This window comes from Chiloscyllium plagiosum, chromosome 4 (assembly GCF_004010195.1).
Source record: "Chiloscyllium plagiosum isolate BGI_BamShark_2017 chromosome 4, ASM401019v2, whole genome shotgun sequence".
Classification (NCBI taxonomy): Eukaryota; Metazoa; Chordata; class Chondrichthyes; order Orectolobiformes; family Hemiscylliidae; genus Chiloscyllium; species Chiloscyllium plagiosum.
This window is the reverse complement of record NC_057713.1, coordinates 41,272,329-41,280,164: the sequence shown is the minus strand read 5'-3', so window position 1 is coordinate 41,280,164 and position 7,836 is coordinate 41,272,329.

Genomic DNA, 7,836 nt, shown 5'->3' with positions numbered 1-7,836 from the left:
TTGGCTACTATGGGCTCTATTTGGGAGATGGAACGTGAAACATTCAGTGAGGTCACATGGTGGGTTCCTTCAAGTCACTGTAGGTCCTGCAAGAGCCTAGTTGCTGACTGCAGCATTTTGCCTTGCACTGGGCAGCTTACTCCAGCTATCTATGGCACCTAACAAGGGCAGTACTGGTGAGGCATGCATGCTGTCATCTGGAGTGAGGAGAGCAGGTGCCTTTCATATATTATTTTTCCTCTGAGACTGTCTCAACACACCTTGGGCTCTGCATGAGACAGTGCACGAGTAATGTGACACTCTGGAAGTTCCTGTCAATATTACATCCAGAGCTAAATATTATAACCATCCATCCATGGCTGGCTGCCATGAAAACTGCCTGGGGAAGTTCCATTAAGTTGGACACTGCTGTCTTATTTAGAAAGCTGACCACACATTCCACATTTGGCAAATAAGCCCCAATGATCTGCAAAACCCAGACACACTGGATTCCTCCACATTCCAAGCTATTAAATGCAAGGTAATTGACAGGCTGCCCAGCATACCAACTATTTTATGGTGTATTCCCACAGCTTTGCTAAACCAGGTTTTCAAAGTTTTCTGCAGCAGAGCTAGTATTTGATCAAGCTCTCCAGCAAGGTTAATATTTAGTCTTATCACGTGCACATCACAGAATTGCAGGCAGTGTTGTCCCAATTTGTCTGCTTTCTTTTTTCCAGACTAGTGTTGTTGAAGGACTCTAGGATTGATGCTGCATCTAATATATTGTACACACTGTTGCTGTAGTATGCTGACTTAATGTTTATTTTGTTGGAAGGGATACTGGTCAAATATGATGCTTTGGTCCAGATCCTGTCAAGTATTTGGTTGTTGCTGGGGTTACATTCACCCAGCCAAGTACAGGGTTTTCCATCATTCTGCTGACTTGTGTCTTGCAGATGATGAATAGAGTTAGGAAGTAAATTGTTCACTACAATATTCCAGTGTCCATCTTGTTATTGTAGCCACAGTATTTATAGGGCTGGCCCAATTAAGATCTTGGTCAATAGTTACCTACATGGATATGGATAATGAAGAATTCAGTGATAGTAATGCCAGTGAAAATCCAGGGGAAATGGTTATATTCTCTTTTGTTCAAGATGATCATTACCCATCAGCTAATTGCTCAGACATGTACTGAACACAAAAAGCAAGATATAATCCAACATGCTCAATTTTTACCCCCTTCATCAGTACAGTATTAGAAGGTGCCACTTGCAGTGCTATCAAGCAGAATTTGCTGAGCAATAACCTACTCAGTTTGGATTCTACCAGGGCCGCTCAGTTCCTAAATCTCATTACATCCCAAACATGGACAGAAGAGATGAATACATAGTGAGAGAAGAATGTTCACCCATGATGTCATGACAGTATTCGGCAGAATGTGGTATCAAAGTGCCTAAGCAAAACTAAAGGCAATAGAAATTGGGGAAATCTCCCCATCATTCATGTTTTAGTAGTGCAACGGAAGATGATTCTGATTGTTGGAAGTCATTCGCCTCAGAGCCAAGTCATCACTGGAATATTTCAGGGCAGTGTCCTAGGTACAACTATCTTCAGCAGCTTTATCAATTAGCTTCCCTATCATAAGGTCATAAGTTAGAATATTGTTGATAACAGTATAATATTCACCAGCATCCATAACTATTCAGATATTGATGTCAAAACATAGCAAAACCTGTACAACATTTAGGCTGGGGCTAATTGAAAGCTACTAGCATTTTTGCCACCAGGTAATGACCATCTGCCCTTGACATTCATTAGTGTTACCACTACAGAATCCCTGCACTATCAATAATTTAGTGGCTAACATTGACCAGAGGCTGAACTGGACAGCCTTATTAATACTGTAGCAACAAAAGCAGGTCAGAGGCTGGGACTACTGTGGCAAGTAACTCACTCCCAAAGCACAAGTCAAGAGTGTAATGGAATATTTTTCATTTGCCAATATCAGTGCAGCTTCAACAACACAAGAAATACAGTGTTAAAGTACCTATCTGAGGTCGCTCAGGAAATCCCTAATGGACTTGATCTGTAGCCTCTCTTGGTTCTTCTTGGAGATTGTACTCTGCGGTAATCTGGAATATAACTCTTACAGACAGTTTAGTTTAAATTATTACCTTTATTTACCAATGGCATAAATGTTACACTATAACATAGATACCTACAAGCCAGGCTTGAGCTGAGGCTCTAAAGCCTTTAGCAGAGGAGTGGTGCCAGCTCTTAACCCGAAGAGCTCTCTTTGGCTTAACACCCCCCCACCCCGCGCTTATTGCTGCAAACAAGCTAACTTTATACAGAAATTGATATTAAAATTACAAAAATGCTACATGTCCTTAATCAGATAAGCAGCAATAAAATGGTAAAAGTTTGCAGAGGAAGAGAAACTCTGACAGGTCTGAGTATGCTTGACTAATTAAGTTACATGCACATCAAAGTGGGAACCCTTGATCAAGTTTGGCCAATTGCTTTGGCTAGTACATCATAACAAGAGACTAGTCTAAATTATGTGGGAAAAGGTCATGAGGTAATCTTGCTCAGCTAACATGTTCAGTATCACTGTCCTACAAAATGGCTTTTTCCTTTTAAAATCATCTTAGATTCCCAGAATACAAATTAAATACATAACATTCCCAGATCTCAAACTCCAGGGAACAACACACACACACACATTCAATCCATGATAAGCCAATGCACACTCAAATCAGATCATAAAGAGTTAAACTTTCCACCAGCTTCCGTCCTGTCTCTCTCCCTCTCTCCATGTCCCTTGAACCCTTGGGTCAATGAATGTAATTTACAGAAAAATGTTTTCTCTTTCTCACTCACACATGAACATCTTCCAACTTTCAGCCTTCATGTTTTCCTAGCCTGTAAGGGTAATGAGACATTCACTTTCCAGAACAGTCAAGATGAGGGAGCTGAGTTTCATAAATTCAGACCTGCTCATTGTGGTACACATGAAAATGTATTAGGATTGTTCTATTATGTGCTTATTCCACTCAGCTTATTAAATTACAAGTTATTTTCCTATTGAGTATGAGCTTTGTTAAGAGTTTTTGATAGAACCAGAAGTTTTAGTTATCCGACATCCTACTGTGAAAATGTGCAATCTTCCAGCCCTGGGGTGAGAAGGAAGTACTGCCACACATTCCACAGTGAACAAATGTTATCACCTTGTTTACACCGACCCATTGACATTAACAAATATCTTTAATTCTTCTGAACAAATGCCACCCCCACCCCCACAACTGTGGTCAAGCACTTTCCCACATCTTCTGTAACAGATGTGTCACATCTAAAGCTACAAGCTTTCTCAACAGCAATCCATTTTCAACATTCACTCACCCCATGATTGGCGCATTATGATAGCAGTATGCACTGTCTACAAGATGCACTGTTTAAATTAATCTAGGTTCCCTTAACACACCTTCTAAACCAATTTTTATCATCTAGAAGGACAAGAGCATCAGGTACGTAGGTACACGACCCTTCTGCAAGTTCCATTTACAAGTCAGGATGGTGTATGCTTGAAGTATATCACTTCTCCTGGATTCCAATCCCAATATTAATGTGAGTGTTCCTACTCCCCAAACATTACACAAATTCCAAAAGGCAACTCAGCATCTTCTTCTCAAGGGCGTTTGGGAATGGGCAATAAATGCTGGCCTAGCAAGCAATACTCTATCTCACAACAGGACATTTTTAAAATAATATATAGACATTGAGTCTTTCAGTATGTGAAATGTTACAGTACCAACACAATGCACTGATTGCTGAATATTCTCACTTCTGACCTTATGATGGAAGGAACATCATTGGTAAAGCAATAATGTGATTGTTTGGATTCTGTGAAGACTCCTTGATGCCACACACTATCAAATGCTATCCTCATTTCATCTCTTGATTTCAGTCTTTTCTCCATGGTTTATTTGATAATCATGCATGAACCTAAAATAGCAAAACCTCCCTCCAACATTATCTTTCATTCTCTTCACTCTGCTATCCCTCTGCTATCTCTGGGATGAAGCTTCCTTATTGATTGTTCCTAAATCTCTACCCAAGATGATATGAAATGTGTCAATGGGGCCTTGATTGATCCATTCTTCATCTATATCATCCTCCTGAAAGAAAATCACCTTACTTAAATTTGATTCAAATTAAGAGTTAGTCTTATAAAGGACCCATGGAAGAAATTTACCTTCCCTGATGGGATGTATCACCAGGCCACAATCACAGCTTCAGTATGAGGACTATTTCACAAATATCATGCATTATTATTTACAATCACACTAAATGCACATGCCACTGTCAACAGAAATGAAAAACAAAATTTATATTGTCTGAACATATAGTATTGTTATTATTTTATTTAATATTTGAGAAAACACGTTCATATTTAAAAATATTTAGAAGATATTCACTTGATGGGTTTATTAGAAACATATTGTGTAGTGCAGAAGCACATTTATAATCTTTTACCTACATTGAGATAGGTGACCTTATCCAGTTCAGCAGTTGGGGATTATTTACCAGTATTATAACATAGGAACTGTCGAATTTCAACTTACAGTATCTGATTGTCATACCTGAGATTTTTCATGGAATAAGATGTTTTTTGTTTGAAACTAAAGACTGAAAATAACTGCCATGATCACCTAGCCACAGGTTGAGATAATTCCAGGAGACCCATACAGAATCAAATAACAGTCTGCACTAAAATTAGTGCTTTACCAAATAAATCAAAACCAGACAAGCGAATCAGTATCAAGAAATTTGTTTCTTCTGTTTTAAATTCATACTTGTATGATATTTCACATACTGAGATGAAAGGGTTATCTGAAAGATAGCTTGAGAAAACAATGAAGCTAGGCTGAGGAATATACACTGGGTTATATTGTGAACTGTATGAGAAATCGGTTCAATTGGGCCTGCATTTACTAGAGTTTAGGAGAATGAGAGGCATCTGACTGAAATGTATTTTAGACAGACGTGGTGCAGAGAAGGTGCTTCCCCACCTGATGAGCCTGAAGCGAGGGGTCACTGTCTCAGAATATGGAGTAGGTCATTTAAGACGGAGATAAGAAAATATTTCTTAACTCACAGGATGGTCAACTTGAGCAATTTTCTACCTCAGAAAGCTTTGGGGGCTATGTCACTGAGTATATTAAAGGAAGAGATTGATAAACTTTACTTTTTTTAAATTCACTAGTAGGAAGTGGAAATTGCTGTCTGGGTTAGTGTTTACTACCTGTCCCTGGTTAACCTTGAGAAGATGATGGTGAGCTGCCTTCTTGAACTGCTGCAATCCAGGTTCTTTTAGTGATGGAATTCTAGGATTTTGACCCAGCAACAGTGAAGGAATGACAATATATTTCCAAGTCAGGATAGTGAGTGGCTTGGAGGGGAATTTGCAGGTGGTGTTCCAATTTATCTGCTACTCTTGTTCTTCTGATGGAATTAGAATGTGTAATCTAAGGATCTTTTGCGAATATCTATATTACACCTTGCAGATAGTACACACTGCTGCTACTGAGTATCTATGGTGGAACAACTGAATGTTTGTGGATTTAGTGTCCTTAGTGGACTCCTTTATCCCAGATGGTGTCAAGCTTCTAGAGAGTTGTTGGGGTTGCACTGATCCAGGCAATGGGAAGTATTCTAATACACTCCTGACTTGTGTCTTGTCGCTGGCGGTTTTGGGGAGTCAGGTGTTGAGTTACTTGCCACAGCATTCCTAGCCTTTGACCTACTCTTATAACCAATGTACTTATGTGGCAAGTCTATTTCAATTTCTGGTCAATGATAATATTGATAGGAGGGGTTCGTGATGACAACAATATTAAATGTCAAGGGGTGGTGATTACATTGTCTCTTTTTGGAGATGGTCAGTGCATTGCATTGGTGGTGCATGTTACTTGCCACTTTTCAGTCCTGGTCTGGGCGGCATGATGGCACAGTGGTTAGCACTGCTGCCTCACAGCATCAGAGACCCGGGTTCAATTCCCGCCTCAGGCGACTCTGTGTGGAGTTTGCACTTTCTCCCTGTGTCTGCGTGGGTTTCCTCCGGGTGCTCCGGTTTCCTCCCACAATCCAAAAATGTGCAGGTTAGGTGAATTGGCCAGGCTAAATTGCCCGTAGTGTTAGGTGAAGGGGTAAATGTAGGGGAATGGGTCTGGGTGGATTGGGCTTCGGCAGGTCGGTGTGGACTTGTTGGGCCGAAGGGCCTGCTTCCACACTGTAACGTAATCTAATACTGATCTTAAACACAGCACATCCCAAACATGCTGCAGCATAGCAAGCTATCCACACAATGGCATCAGTGGGATTTGAACCCACACCTCTTTAGAGATTGGAACCTTAATCCAGCACCTTACACCACTCTGCCACACCACCATTCCTGATGAAGAGCGTTTGCCTGAAATGTCGATTCTCCTGCTCCTTGGGTGCTGCCTGACCTGCTGTGCTTCTCCTGCACCACACACTTGACTCTAATCTTCAACATTTGCAGTCCTCACTTTCTCATAATTAAAATTCAATGTGAGGAGTTGGGTGGGTGGGTGGGATTATAAAGAACAAAGAATATTGCAGCACAGGAACAGGCCCTTTGGTCCTCCAAGCCTGTACCGATCCAGATCCTCTATCTAAACCTTGACCTATTTGGCAACGATTTGTATCCTTCTGCTCCTTGCCCATTCATGTATCTGTCTAGATTCACTTTGAATGATGTGATCATCCCTGCCTCTACCACCTCCACTAGCAACATGTTCAAAGCACCCACCACCCTCTGCATAAAGAACTTTCCATGCATATTTGACTTAACTTTTCCCCTCTCACCCTCGAACTCGTGACCCTAGTAACGGAGTCGCCCCACCCTGGGGAAAAAGCTTCTTGCTATCAACCCTGTCTATACTTCTCATGATTTTGTAGACCTTAATCAGGTCCCCCCTCAACCTCTGTCTTTCTAATGAAAATAATCCCAATATAATCAACCTCTCTTCGTAGCTAGTGCCCTCCATACCAGGCAACATCCCTGGTATGAACCTCCTCTGCACCCTCTCCAAAACATCCCCATCCTTCTGGTAATGTGGCAACCGGAACTGTATGCAGTATTCCAAATGTGGCTGAACTAAAGTCTTATACAACTGTAACATTAGTAATCTAATCTAATCTAATCTAATCGTTCAGTATTGCTGCATTAGTCAGTTGGAATACTATGAACAGTTCTGGTCGCTTTACCTAAGGAAATAAATATCGACATTGGAGGCAATCTAGAGAAAGTTCACGAGATCAATCCTGAGTTTGGAGGGATTTTCTTATGAGGAAATGTTGAAAAGGTTGGAGTTTCAGACAATGAGAGGATACCTTATTGAAACAGACAAGATTCTTAGGGAGCTTGACAGGGTAGATTCAGAGAGACTGTTTCCCTTTGAAAGTGTGTCTAGGAGCAGATGGCATCATTTGAGAGTTAGGGACTGCCCATTTAAACAGAGATGAAAGGATTTTTTTTCCTCTGAGGGTGAATCTGTATAATTCTTTACTGCAGACTGCTGGGTTGATAACAACATTTCAAGACTGAGATATTAAGGGAATCGAGGGTTATGGGGAAAATGTCGAAAGTCAATTGAGGATCATCAGATCAGCCACAATCTCACTGAATGGCATAATGGACTCATTTGACTGAATGATCTACCTCTGTTCTTATGGTCTTATCATCCTATCTCCTGAAAAAGCCACTTTTTCAAGGTTATAAAAAATAAGACCTAAAACATATATTTTAAATTTGGAATATTTTAA